Here is a 15,335-nt window from a genome sequence, read left to right as displayed (position 1 = left end):
TTCTGGACAGCTCCACTCTAAATAGAAGGTGAAATTTTAATTGGGAGATAAGATGAAGTACATCTTATAAAAATAATTTGGGAAATGAAGATTGAACCTCATTAGAACGTGTACTTTTTAAGAATATGGCAACGTCTAAGAATTCAGGCTCTGACCTCAGATTACAGCTCTACCTGTGCTGACCTAGGATATGTTGCTTAACCGCTGTTGCTTTATCTGTAAAAGAGGGATGAAAATAGTATCAACTTTATAGGATGGATATAAGGATTAAATGAGGTAATCCATAAATGATGCTTAGACAAAATCCATGGATGATGCTTAGACTTAGAATATGACCTTCAAGAAAAGTTAGCTATTACTCATACATTAATATAGTAAAGGTTTTCTTTCTTAAAAGTTGTATCCTTTGGGTGCCTGAGTGGGTCAGTCAGTTAAGCCTCCGATTCTTTTTTTTTTTTTTTAAGATTTTATTTATTTATTTAACAGAGATAGAGACAGCCAGCAAGAGAGGGAACACAGCAGGGGGAGTGGGAGAGGAAGAAGCAGGCTCATAGTGGAGGAGCCTGATGTGGGGCTCAATCCCATAACTCCAGGATCACGCCCTGAGCCGAAGGCAGACGCTTAACCACTGTGCCACCCAGGCGCCCCAAGCCTCTGATTCTTGATCTCACCTCAGGTCATGATCCCAGTGTTGTGAGATCGAGCCCTGCCACAGCCCAGAGTCTGCTGAGGCTTTGGGAAACATAACCAAATGATAGCAACTGTTATTGCAAATGTGTGCAGTATTTTTCTTACATATCTATCTAAAGATAATTTTGTAGGGAGAGGGGTAGAGGAATGTGGTAACTGGGTGATGGACATTGGGAAGGGTATGTGTTGTAATGAGCACTGGGTATTATATAAGACTGATGAATCACAGACCTACACCCCTGAAACAAATAATACATCATATGTTAATTAACTGAATTTAAATAAAAAACAAAAAGGAAAAACAAAACAAGAAAAAGATAATTTTGTAATGAAGAAGTGTGGCTAGTGTGTCTTTTTAGGGAGGGAGAGGGTATGCCCACAGAGGGGAGTGGGGGAGGAAAAGGGGGAGAGGGAGAGAATCTTAAGCTGAATCCATGCTGAGCCCAACGTGGGGGCTTGATATTATGACCCTGATAACATGACCTCAGCAACATCAAGAGTCAGGTGCTCAACCAACTGAGCTACCGAGGTGCCCCTAGTGTGTCTGTTTTTAAGCACAACACTCACTGGTCACTTTTCCTTGAACTAAAATTTCAGGAACATCAGCAAATACTGCTCTAATACTTTGCCCGAATGGAAGTCTCCTTGGATAAGCAATGAGCTCACAACCACTGAAACACCCGAAACTCCTTTGGAAGTTTTCTCCATAAAGGTGTTGGAGAGGAGATTTGTTATTGGGTGATGAGTTTAGTCTACTGGCACCAAGAAAGTTCACCCTTTAGTGGTTAAACCTACCCTTCCCTTCCTGGCACAGAAACACCTCCTTTCACACACCTGACTTAGGTCAGTTGAGACACAAGAGGTAAATGCTAATGACATCTGTGGAAGTCTGTGGGTAGCCATCTTGGACCTAAAGGGACAGAATTGAGTTCACTATTTAATAGTGAACGGCAGTGGTTGAAGGCAGTGGTTCATTTTTACAGCTGCTATTGTTGGTCCATCACACCATAGATATCCCTTGAATTTTGAGAAAAATGTAAATAGGTCTTTGTGGATGGGCCTAGGCTCAGTGCTTCTCTCAGTTATTTATAAAGTCTAAGGAGGAGGTAGAAATCTCCTTGTCATTAGGAAGGAGGAGGCTGCCAGAGTGTACTGAGAAAGAAACACTGACATCTATAGAAATGGATTGCTGTCTGGGTGCCCATCAGCACGGAGAACTAACGGCTGATTATTTAGATCAAGCCCAATAAGTTTGCCCTTTTCTTTTATTCACAGTTCATTAAGAAGTTATCTGCTCTTGGAGAGTTTCTGCTGTCTTATTTCTGCTGAAAAATCTGTTCAGTAGCTTGAGAATTCATTACGTATTTTTTACATTTTCTGGAAAACTTAGTCAAATAAGCTGGTACAAAGACATTGTAGCTAAGGTATAATTTAAAATTCTGAAATGAACCCCTAAACTGAACTGGTAGTTGTTACTTAGATTTATTAGATGAAAGAAATTTACAGTGCGATCAGCTGGAAAGGGTTTTTTTCAAAGGAAATAATTATAGATTCACAAAAAGTTGCAAAAAAACATATAAGGAAGTCCCAGGTTCCCCCCTCAACCCCCACTGCCCCAGTTGTCCCTCAATGGTAGCATCCTGGGTAACTCCAGTACAATATCGAAACCAGAAAAATGACATGGTATGATCTTTCAAGCTTATTTATAGTTCATCAGTTTTACATACACTCCTTTGTGAGTGTTTGTGTGTCCTATGCAATTTTATCACCTGTACAGATTATTCTTTTTTTTTTTTTGAAGATTTTATTCATTTATTCAACAGAGAGAGACAGCCAGCGAGAGAGAGAACACAAGCAGGGGGAGTGGGAGAAGAAGAAGCAGGCTCATAGCAGAGGAGCCTGATGTGGGGCTTGATCCCATAATGCCGGGATCACACCCTGAGCTGAAGGCAGACGCTTAACCACTCTGTCACCCAGGCGCCCCTGTACAGATTATTCGGCCACCACAATAAGACACAGGACTGTTCTATTACCACAAAGCTCCCATGACCTGCCCCTTATAGTTGCATCCATTTTCCTCCCCACCACATCTCCAATTGCTGCAAATCACTAATCCCTTCTCATCTCTATAATTTAAAAAACTATATATAAAAGGAATCATACTGTATGTAACCTTTTGGATTGGCTTTTTCATAATTCCCCTGGGATCCATCCAAGTTGTTATGTGCATCAATGGTTTGTTCCCTTTTTTGATAAGTGTTACATGGTACAGATGTACCACGGTTTAACCATTTACCCACTGAAGGACACTGCTGTGGTTTCCTGTTTGGGGCTATTACAAAAAAGCTGCTATAAACATTTGTGGACAGATTTTGTGTGAACATAAGTTTTCATTTCTCTGGGATAAGTTCCCAGGAGTACAAGTGAGGGGTCATATGGTAAGTGCATGTTTAGTTTTATAAGAAACTGCCAAATTATTTTCCAGAGTAGCTGTGCCATTTTACATTCCCATCAGTAAAGTATGCATGATGAGTGGCACACTTTTAATCTATTAAATAAATTTATTAAAGTATAGTCCTACATGCCTCTTAATGTTCACTACTCTACTGTAATTCCGTATTTACTTGCACCCCACCAGACTAAACTTCAGGGTCAAGAATCCCATTTTGTTCATCTTGATGTCTTTGGTGCCTAATACAGTCCCTGACATATATTAGTCAATAATTATTTGTTTAACAAATGAACAAATTAATGAACAGAAGAATAGCTGAGTCAGACTGAAATCAAATTGAAAAATAAAACTGTCAATAAATTATAAGTGAATTTGAATTAGATGCAATGTATTTTCTTCCAATATATAACAACATTTTCAAATCAGAAATTGGCACTCTATAAGTTGAGTCATTTTGAAGCAAGTTTGTAAAAACTAAATGCTAAATTATGTTGGGCCAAGTTATTCATATTAGCACTCTGGTAAAAGCAAAAGATTGGAAATAATCTAAATGACTAATATGAAACTGCTTTAATAAAATATCTAAGTAGTGGAGTACTATGCAGTTATCAAAAGTAATGAGAAAACTTTTTATGTAAAGCATGGACATCCTTTAAAAGATATTAATTTTAAAAAGTTAGAAAAAATATGTAGAGTATGTCCCTCTTTGTGTAAAAATAAAACAAAATATTTAAAAAAGAAAAGATCTATGCATAAAGATCCTAATTCTCTCTAAGTCAATCTATAAAGTACAGGGTGTGCCTGGACCATCCGGTGACAGAGGTAAAGAAGTGTTCAAAAATTAGGGTGACATATCAAAAGGATACAGGGGCCAACTTAAAAGGACTCCTCTGGCCAAATTTGGGACAATTAAGAAAAATGACAGTGACGGATTATAACACATTGAATAAAAACAGAAAAAGAGTATGAGCCCAAACTGATATTTAAAAATTAAATAGAGAATAAAAAGAGAAAGGAGAGAACGGGAAGTTGTTTACATGAGAATGATAAAATTAAAATAACACCATTTTGCAATCACCATGGTAACAACTAATTCAAGCAAAGATTGTCCATGAGTGAAAGTTTGCTGAGGAACAGAAGATTCACACATTCTCAAAGTATGGTGGACACCTTAACCAAATGCTCAAATTGACTGTATGTTTCCTATAACTGCTGTAAAAACTTAGCACAAACTTATTGGCTTAAGACAACACGAATTTGTTACCTTACAGTTCTATAATCCAGAATTCTGACACTGGGTCTCACTAGGCTAAAATCTAGGTGTTGGCAGGGCTATTTTCTTTCTGGAGAATCTAGGGAAGAATCAGTTTCCTTGCCTTTTTCAGCTTCAAGGCCACCTGCATTCCTCAGCTCAGGGTCCCCTTCCTCCTCCTTCACAGCCAGCATATGTAGGTTGGGTTTTCCTCAGATCCCATCACTGGGACACTAACTCTCCTACCTCTCTCCTTCACTTATAAAGACCCTTGTGATAATTTTGGGCCCACTCAGATAATCTACAGGATGATTTCCTGTGTCTCAAAATCCTTCATTGTATCTGCAAAGTTCCTATTTCTATGTGAAGTAACATATTCATGTGTTCTGGAGATTAGGACAGGGACATCCCCATGGGGGCCATTATTCTGCCTACAACATTGACCATGAGAGATAACGTGACACATCAGCATTACGCACATTCTGATGTAATGCACTGAGAAGGACACATCACTTAAGGTTCTTTTCTTGTCAAAAGAGATATTTATCTGAATTGATAAATTCAGTTCTGAAACAACTGTCTTCACTATTCAAAAAGATCAATATTGTTAAAAAAAAATTGGGAAATTGTTCCAGAATAAAGGAAAGATACTACAGAAACATGACAGCTAAATGCTTTGTATAATCCTTGAGTGGATCCTGGGTAAAAAGAAAAAGTGTAAGAAGTGTTATTATGACAATTGAAACATTTGATTTTTAGCTGTATAATAAATAATAATATTGTATTAAATTTTTATTTTCTATGTTTTGCTTTTTCTTAGGAAATATAGGATAAAGTATTTGAAAGTGAAGTATTATGATGTCTGCAATTTACCCAAAATGCTTCAGAAGAAAGATGAAGAGAAAGCAAATATGGCAAAATATTAACAACTGGTGAATCTAGATCAGTATTGTAAAATAGAAATATAGTGCAAGGCACATATATAATTTTAAATAGTCTAGTAGATACCTTAAAAGTGAAAAGAAAGTGAAATAAATTTTAGTATTTTAGTCCAATATATTTCTTTAATAAATTTTTTTATTTAGAGAGAGAGAGAGCGAGCATGCACCTGAGAGGTGTGAGGGGCAGAGGGAGAGAGAGAGAATCCCAAGCTGACTCCACACCTAGTGTGGAGCAGGACAAGGGGCTGGATCTCACCACCCTGAGATCATGAACTCAGCTGAAATCAAGAGTCCCATGCTCCACCGACAGAGCCACCCAGGCGCCCCAACCCAATATATTTCTAATTTAAAAATGTACTCAGTGTAAAAATTATTGAGATATTTTACTTTTTTTTTCTATATTACGGCTTAAAAATCCAGTAGGCAGTTATCACTTGTAGAACATCTAAGTTTATGCTAGCTGCATTTCAATGCACAATAGTCACAGGGGCTGGTCTTACTAAATTGGACAGCACAGATGAAGGGTATATGTGTGTTCATTTTCCTACACTTGCAATTTTCTGTAGGTTTGGAATTTTTCAAGATAAAAAGCTGGAAAAAAAGAGAAACAGATATTAGTTTGTGCATAGACTGTTTCTAGGATACAGAAGAAACAACACTGGTTACCTCTGGGAAGGAGAAATTAGTGACTGTGGAAAAGAAAGGGATGGTGGTGTTCACTGTACCTTTCTGTCCTTTTGTAGCATACTGTCACTAAGCCTATTAAAACTTAAATTAAAATTATTCTAAAAATAATATCTGCTTTGTCTTTGTATTCAAAACCAGATCCTTTGCTACTAAGCTGTGGTAACCCGCAGCGCAGAGGAAAGAGCTCCACCTACTGAACCTGATTTCCTAAGAATTGCTTGATAGAGGAAAGAAGTGTGTGTCCCATCTAAAATATAATTAAGTTTAGGAATTTCTTGTGATTTTTCCATCTTTATCAGTCTTTGAAAAGCCGTTTAATCTTCCTGCCTGCATATTATTAAAACGATTTTAGACAAATGTTACCAATAATCTAAACAATCTGAGTTGTCGAAAACAAGAAGGCTCACCCAAATTCTCCGGTGGTGGATGGCCGCTGGAACTCACAGTGGCGCCGGGGGTTGTGAGCAAGTTCATTACGAATTTATATCTGTTTTACTTAAGCCTCCTTCCATCTTGCAGCGGAGCTGGGTCTCTTGGGTTACATTCGTTCAACTGGAACGGTTGGCACTTCAAAGCGGAGTTACATCCTGTTGCCTTCTGCTCCTATTTAACACGAGGGTTTCTGAATTGAGGCTGGGCCGTAAGGTTTCTTGATTCCTCTGATAATTGCATCATTTCCTGGCCGTGTCTCGCACAGAACGCGGAGAGGTGAAGCAATTGCCCGGTTAACAACGCTTAAAAAATATGAGGATAATGGAAACGCAGTGGCTTTGAAGGGTTTCCTCGGATCCGAGTGCAGATGCCTTCCGAAGTGCTTCACTAGGCACGTCCCCCGCAACTCTCTGCTTCCGTAGCCTGGCTCAATAAGTAGCTGATCATCACGATAGATACATAATCGCGTCGTGAGAGGCCGCGGGGCCCTTCATCACCCACAGTCAGAGAGCCGGCGCCGTGTGCCAGGGACGTGGCGGTGTCACACCCAGCCCTACAATGTGAAATGCTCTCCGCCGCTGACTATCGATTTTAGATTTAGTACAGGTTTAGTGGGACTTAACATCTATGTGAGAGGGAAAGGCAGAAAGAGACAGAGGTTAGATTCAGAAAGAGCGGCTACATGATTAAAAAATAAAGCAAATGACAAGTTTCGGACAGTACTCCAACATTTGTATGGGTATAGACATTTATGTTACATAATTAGAATGAATTACGTAATTAGTCTTTTCTAGCAGGGCATTCGAAAGAGGATTGGATCTGGAGGGTCCAGGTCTTTCCCCCTCCAGGAGCCACCTCGTGCTGGCCTGGGAGCACCCAAATTTTGCCTCAGTTTTGGAGACTGCGACTCAAAACAGGACCGAAGTGGGTGGGGCTTAGAGCTAACAAGCTCTCTTTCTACTGGTCAGGTTTACGTAGAGATTTTTTTAACGTGGCAAATAGGCTTCACGGACGCTGGCTTTCAGCTTCCCTGGTGGTCTAGTGGTTAGGATTCGGCGCTCTCACCGCCGCGGCCCGGGTTCGATTCCCGGTCAGGGAAAAGCTCTTTTGGCACTCTCACCGAAAAATCTTGAGTTCTTACCTTTTTTTTGGGTCTGTTTTAAAATCGTATTTGTTTTATTCGATCATAAAAGTTGAATTCGTTTTTTAAATTTTATTAAATCTAAGATTTAAAATACTCCTTCTTTTCCACCCAGGTACAGCATCAGGTTATTTCCCTGTTCTTCAAAGCACCTGCGGGTTGTTGGCACAGAAGAGAATGTAAACATTGGGTCCCACTTGCTGGAGCACTGGTAAGACGCTTTACCCAAATAGGGACTGGAGAGTTGGAAGGAAACAGTGAAAGGTGGAGGTCCTGTGAGACATGCGGGGGAGGCCTGGATGGAGAAGAAGGTGGGTGAAGAGGAAAGACAGTCAGGAGAGTGGCGAGTGGGGAAATGGGAGACACTTCCTCTTTCAGTTCATGTCTTCTTAAAGAAGCTAGGGTGCAAGAGCATTGTGGAAGGAGAAGCAAGTACAGAAGATAGAGCAGACACCCCTACCCTGGGCCGACCAGGTCCTCTGTACATAATTACGGCAGAAATGTGCGGAAGTGGAGCGAGGAGAGCGTTGGCCCCCAGCTGAACGGGCATATAAAACTGCCTATCGCAGTTGTGTAGAAAGTCAAAGGAGAACATGATTAAGGTTTTGAATGTGGCCTATTAATTTGGAAAGGGTGCTGATTGGGAGCGTGGAAAAGCAGGAAGCTGTGTTACATTAAGATCTGGTTTGAAGAGATCATGTGAGTGAACTTGTCCTGTACATGTGGAGTGAAATTTTTGATTAATAATGATAGATTCGGAGGAGATTCTGCTTTGAAGTGAGAACTGAAAGTCCAAGAGTAGAAATGCTTCCCTAGAGATTGAGTGCCCCGTAAAGAGGCAAGGTTTGCCGGCTTGACTTCTACTAGACGAGGACAAAGAAAGTCTGAAGGAGAAGAGTCAGTACAAGCCAGAGTCAAAGAAGCCAAAGAAGAAGTCTAGAAATTGCAGTGTACGTATTAATAGCATAAAGGATATTTCTCGTTTGGTTAATTTTTTAATGGAGTTTTATTTTATTTAGTCTTGGTGTCATCCTCATTGTGTTTCACCTATACTATTGCTATTTTTAGTCAAATAAGTACACTTTTCCTAAATAATATTGTCACTTAGACACAGCAGTACTGTATCACATTACCTACACACAGCGCAAAGTTGCCGCTTTGTAGAGCCAGAATATTGTGCTCAGTTCCGTCCTTATGAAAAAGGGGGAGATGCCGAAAGACTGTTGCCAGAAATATTCCACATATGAGGAGGTTCCTTAAAGGTGAAGGAATAGAAAGTATTTAACCTGCTCAGATGAAAGCAAAGGATATTTGCTGCATACCAAAAACATTTTTCTGAACTAGTCAAATTATTTCATTTTAAACACAAAATCATCATATATCCAGGGTTAGGGTGATACATAATTGAATATTAAGATGGCTGAGAGGAACCAAGGGTGGGGAGGAAGGAAGGGAAGGACTTTCACCAGCATCTAATACAGGGCTTGACATATGGTTGGTGCTGAATTAATGGATTACTCAATTAAATCAAGAAGTAGATTGCTAAGACTTCACTTGAAAACAATCATATACGTGTTCTGCCCTCATAATTCTATTTTTGTATGAACCACAGCTCTATATTTCCACTGAAAAGAGTGGAAAGAGAATTATTCTGAGTCAATCTGAATAATGTCTACAACCTAATGAGTTCTTTCAGATTCTGAGCACTGAACTAAGCACTTTATCTACAATAATCAAATCAGTTCGTACAACAATTATCCTTGTTTTGTAGTTGAGGAAACATAGACTCAGAAAGTTTATATAACCTATTTGAAGTCACACAAGTATGTGGGGGAACCAGGATTCCAACCTGACTTGCCCAACCCGAATCTGATATTCTTTAACACTCCCCACACTACAACCAATTTTCTGGTGGTGCGTTGGCATCTTCTTTAGAGCTGTCCTTACAAATAGAGATGTCCTTACAAATAGGGAGTGTTGCCTAGAAGCAAAGTGGAATTGTATGACATCTCAGGTTCTCTTTTAAAGGTATAATTGAATTCTATGCATGACAAGTTTAGTGCAAGTCAATAGTTTCTGGGGTTACCAGATTCCATAGAAATATGTGGAAAACTTTTATTTATTTGTTTATTTATTTATTTAGTTAGTTTAGAGAGAGAGACAGACAGCAAGAGCGTGTGGGGCAAAAGGGGAGGGAGAGAGAATCTCAAGCAGACTCCCTGCTGAGTGCGGAGCAGGACACGGGGCTCCATCTCGAAACCCTGAGATCATGACCTGAGCTGCAACCAAGAGTCGGATGCTTAACCAACTGCACCACTAGGCACCCCAGAAAACTTTTAGTTAAGAAATAAATTCAACAGCAAACACAGTGTACTTGCATTTATGGATAAGCATGTTGATTTGTGATGGTGTTTTTTTTTTCCTTCAGTATGATTTTTATTTATTTAAAAATCATTTTTACCACATCTCTACTTGATCATTATTATTTTACTGACGTAAAAATGATTCTTGTTTTTTTTTATCTTCTTCCTTTAATAGGTAGGCTATAGAAAAATAATATGTTTACGTTACATAAAAAGGAAAGCAATTTAAATTTAAACCACGGACCTTCTTGATTAGCTTTTTACCAGCTTATTACACCCTCTGAATTTCTATAATATATGCTACATAATGTATAGTATTTTATATAACTTGCTGTAGTTTTGTGTAAGTTATTTTTTTTTTAATTCAGAGTTCCTAAAATATACTTCTTCTGCCTTGCAAAGTGATAATCATATCATTGGTGGCCAAAAATTGTTGCTGTTTTTTGGTCTTGATAGTTAGTATGATGCCTGAAGGCACGAACGTGAGAGTAAGCAAGAGTTCCGTGAGGGCAAAGTCCATATCACCTTCCTCTTTGTATCCTCTAGGCTATGTCGGTAATTGGCACATAGGAGCAATTCAAATGACTCTTGAGCAGATAAATGAAAGAATGAGGCAAGACTGGAACTGGCACATCTCCGAAGAAACATGTGACCAGTACATTTTTTAAAAAGAGTATCAACTTCTTTTGTAATTAGGAAATGCAAATTAGGGGCGCCTGGGTGGCACAGCGGTTAAGTGTCTGCCTTCGGCTCAGGGCGTGATCCCGGTGTTCTGGGATCGAGCCCCACATCAGGCTCTTCTACTGTGAGCCTGCTTCTTCCTCTCCCACTCCCCCTGCTTGTGTTCCCTCTCTCGCTGGCTGTCTCTATCTCTGTCAAATAAATAAATAAAATCTTAAAAAAAAAAAAGGAAATGCAAATTAAAACTTAAAAGATTCTGTTTACACCCATCAAAGTGGCAAAAATGAGAAAAAAAATCTAATATCATGTGTTGACAAGGGATGTAGAACAATGGCCCTCTCACGTGCGAATGGCGGAAGTGTAAATTGGCGCAATAAAATAACTTGGGAAAACAATTTGGTGTTATTCAGTAAAGTTGGAGTTTCCCATACCCAGCAATTCACCCCCTGGGAAATCCCTGCACAGGTGCACCGGGAGATGCATAGAATGTTTACTGCAGCACCATCATAATAGACCCAAACTGGAAGCAGCCTAAATGGCCATCAAGAGTGGAGTGGCTAAATACATTGTGGTTTATTCATGCAATGAAGTGCTGCGGGGTAGTGAAAATAAATGGATTACAGCTCCTCTTAATCAACATTAAGAATCCAGAAAGATATGATTTAACAGCAAATCGAATACAGAATGATTCCATTTTATTTGAAGTTTTAAAACATTAAATTAAAAATATCGTTCAGTGGTAAATATATTCACAGATGGCAACTATAAAGAAAAGCAAGAGAGTGGTTATTCCTGGTTAACAGAAAAGAGAGAGGAAGGATTTGGCAAGAAACATGCAGTTGTATTTTGAAGTACTGGTAATGCTAGCCTGGGTGTACGCAGTTGTGAATTCTCATTTGATTATTTACAACGTATTATACTATTTTTCTCCACCAGTTCGATATTTAATTAAAAAACAAAAAGGAATGAATGATATGTTTGGGCAAACTCTTTGGGATGATGGCATGCCAGCAATATTTGGTTGAGCAAAATCTCACTCCTCTCGGTAGCCATAGTTTATAAGGCGGCTTTTCTAAAGTAGAGAAGTTCCAGGCATTTTGAAAGTGATAAATGCCAAAATAAACCACAAGGTGGCATCATAGACTCATATGTCTCATTTGGATACATTTAATCCAACTAACCCATGCTTGCCTTGGAAATGTTGAGTATAGTTAAAATCTAGAATTTATTGTATTCAGAGAGAGCAGCAGAGGAGATTTTTTTATTCTTTTACCTTCTTTCTTCTCATTTAATCAATTGTGCTTGATTTTACTTGCATACGTTCTGTGTTGTCAAATTAAAGTTTGAGGGAAGCAATTCAAATAAATCCAACGCAACAAGTATGCAGGTCCAGCTTGTGACATTCATTTATTCATTCCTCATTGAGTCATGCACTCGTATAGTCATTCATTTAACCAACGTCTGCAAATATTTATTGAGGTTTCTTTCTGTACCAGATGTAAGTCAAAGAGGCCCTGGAGACTTATGAGCAAAAACATAGTCACTATCATTTGCTTTTCGCATAGTGGTAGAGATTGGTACTAATCATATCATTACAAATGTAAATTGTAACTGACAGATTCTGTAAGGAGAAGTATGCAATTCCACACTAAGGTTTTGAATCAGTTGGAGATGTCAGCAGGCGGATCCATCTATTGAGATCTGAAAAACGAAGATGAGTTACCTAGGTAAAAAGGTGAGAAAAGAACATTCTAAGTAGAAGGAACATAGGCAAATGCTGGTAGCAGGAGAGAGCAAGGAGATTACCGGGCTCTGAAAGAAAGCCAGGATGGCTGGATGGAAAGTCAGAAGTGGTAGAGAAAGGTGAGGAGAGGCCTAAGAAGTGGGCAGGAGACAGATCTTGCATGGCTCTTAGCCTGAGGTTAAGGATTTTGTCTTCGTACTGAGAGCACTGGAGAGCCACAGAGGAGGGTGGATGCAGCAGCGGCCTAGAGCCCGTGCCCTGTCACTGGTAAATCCGCAGCTTTATCAGTGTCTAGGAAAGATTCTGTCTTAGGTGCTTAGGTGCTTAGTGACAATTCTGTTCACCTATGCATGTGTGATTTGCTTTTTGATGGTGAAGAACATCATTTAAAGGCAGTAATATAATTCCAATCTCAGCCATATTCATTAGATTCAAGATTTTTCTTCTAAAGAGACATGACTCCATTGTATTTATTTTAAATCAGTCTAAAAACCATTGCTTTTGTTTTTTTTTTAAATTTTTTTTTTAAGATTTTATTTATTCATTTGACAGAGAGAGAGAGAGAGAGCCATTGAGAGAGGGAACACGAGCAGGAGGAGTGGGAGAGAAAGAAGCAGGCTCCCAGCAGAGGAGCCTGATGTAGGGCTCGATTCCAGAACTCCAGGATCACACCCTGAGCCGAAGGCAGACGCTTAACGACTGAGCCACCCAGGCGCCCCTAAAAACCATTGCTTTTGAGGACAGGAAACATAAAGCATGATTTCTTAACCAGCGAATAGACCTATTCAGCTCATCCACAACAAAATAAAAAGCTTTGGCATCTGAACTCTATAAGGTATGAAAGAAAATGTTTATAGTCATGTCTCAGAAAGAACCATGTATTAGAAATCAGGAGATCTGGGTCACATGACCGTGGGAAAGATGATCTAATTCGGTTGGGCCTCAGTTTTCGTCATCTATAAAATGAAGCACCGGTCTGGGTTGTGTTCTTCTAACTCTGAAATTTTGGAAATCTGCAAATTTATTTATATAAAGCAAAATGTGCAGGCAAATCCTGTAATGTAAAGAGAACAGGTGTTGGGGAAGTACCTTCATATGTATTTGAATAAAGGTGTGTGAATGGGACTGAATGAGACTTATTTTGGATCTTAAGACATTTTCAATAAACTAAATTTGGATAAGCTACACCACCATTTGTTGATAGTGTAATTACTATGTACCAGATATTATGAACATTATCTCACTTAATCCTCAGAAAATTCTACTGAGATAGGTGTTGTTGTTTTTAATCCTATTTTACTAATTAAAAAACAAAGCTTACACAGGTTCAGTAATTTATTCCAAACTCACACAGTTAATGCATCTCAAGATGTATCTTGATCTGTCTGATTTCAGAACTTGTCCTTTTTGGTCATTATACTAATATATTCCTTGAGAGTTGAGATTTTTAAAAATTACATATATATTGAGTAAAACAGAGATAAATTTACTAGAATCATAAATATGGATTTCAAATTATTTATAAGTGATCTGTTGAGTAAGTACCAGGAATTTTAATGAGGTCCCACGTCTTAAGACTAACAAAACTGCTTAATAGACTTGATTCAATGAATTAAACATGCACTATCCTGGATATGACTGGGAAGTTGCACTATTATTAAGCAAACCATCTCCTAGTTAGTATGTTTTTGCTGTATAGGCCAAGGATACACTTGCAGAATTTTAACTCTTAAGCTATATGTTTTAAAGGAACAATTAGACAAATAGCCTCCATCGCTTTTCTCGCTATGTCATATCCTGATGACAAACAATGGTGAACTTTGTCTCTCTTTTCATCTCAAGCTTCTGGTACCCAGAGCAGGGAAGTTGCCTGCCAGATCTTGTCATTTGGAGAAGTGGCTAAATGCATTTATATTGAGTTATTGCTCCTGTGTTGTTTGGTCTGTAGCTCTCACTCTTAAGCATGCTTGAGGTTTGATGGTTCACATCAAAGGAATTGTGTTCTCTGTTGTGAGAACTGGTCAACGTTGGACAGACAATTCCTCCGTTTATTGCTGGGCCCCATCCTAAGATGCTCACGGTCAGGAGGCACTTGGTGTTTGAATCTGTTCCCTCGGTGGAACACATTTGCCTTAAGCCTGCTTAATGATTCAGCCGTGATGGACTGGCGGATAAATTCGGGGTGGGGGTGCTTACTGAGCCTTGACAGCGGCCAGAAGGGCCGCTCAAGCCTCCTTAGTGTAGGAATACATGATGTTTGCCATCAGAGGGAAGGCTCGCCTCCTGAGCTTGGCTGTACTGATGGTCCCCAGACTGTTTGTGGGTTCGGTGACGCTACCACACCCAGCCATTTGTACTGTGCTGTGCTTATCTTTCTGACAGAAAGATGTCAAAACAATAAAATAAATCTAGCAGTGGCTGCTTGTGAGACCAAAAAAGTGGCTGGTTTAGTTCCTGTTTAGGAGGTGGTATGTGACTGTGACACAGAAATGTGTTATGACAAGAGTAAAATACGGTCTGTGTGCCTCCGTGTTTTGCCCTTCTGACTGTGAGCACATCTCTGTCATCTTGCCAGACCCCACGGGAAGCCTATTTAAAGCAGGATCATAGGGCAGACTGGCGAGGACGGAGAAGAGGCCAGCCAGTGCTGGCCCAGGAGAAAGTCAACACAAACAGCTACACCAAGTGCTAGCTGGATTGTTTTCGTGGAAAAAAAAAGTCTTCATGTTCTCTGTAATTAAGGGAAAAGGTTTAAAAAGAAGTGATGAAAGATCTAGGAAGCAGAGTTTTATGGTATGGTAAATAATATTCAGCTTGATAGCTTATAATCACAAAAGGAGGGGTTAACTCAGTTAAAATACTCAGTTGTTTTAGGAGTTTATGAGCAATTTAAAATTTATCACCCCACATGTCCAAGTGAGACATTATGCATAATTGCCATTCCTTGCAAAA

At 39.2% G+C, this 15,335-nt stretch overlaps 1 protein-coding gene and 1 non-coding gene across 4 annotated transcripts in view; one reads left to right on the top strand and one right to left on the bottom strand.

The window, feature by feature from the left end:
• NCOA7 (nuclear receptor coactivator 7) overlaps positions 1 to 7,347 on the bottom strand; it is a 153,458-nt gene extending 146,111 nt beyond the window's left edge. For 2 of the 3 annotated variants that reach the window (XM_040627762.1, XM_040627758.1), the window contains exon 1: positions 6,430 to 7,285. The gene's annotated coding sequence lies outside the window, so the exon portion shown is untranslated. Of the gene's footprint in view, positions 1 to 6,429 lie in introns of all 3 variants that reach the window. The other variant, XM_040627764.1, reaches the window with a different exon arrangement.
• A 134-nt stretch (positions 7,348 to 7,481) lies between these two features.
• TRNAE-CUC lies at positions 7,482 to 7,553 on the top strand. Its single transcript has one exon. It is a non-coding gene; the product is annotated as a tRNA-Glu (tRNA).
• Positions 7,554 to 15,335: the final 7,782 nt, after the last annotated feature.

Source organism: Ursus maritimus, unplaced genomic scaffold (genome assembly GCF_017311325.1).
Source record: "Ursus maritimus isolate PB19 unplaced genomic scaffold, ASM1731132v1 scaffold_13, whole genome shotgun sequence".
Lineage (NCBI taxonomy): Eukaryota > Metazoa > Chordata > Mammalia > Carnivora > Ursidae > Ursus > Ursus maritimus.
This window is presented reverse-complemented; position numbering and strand designations above follow the sequence as displayed.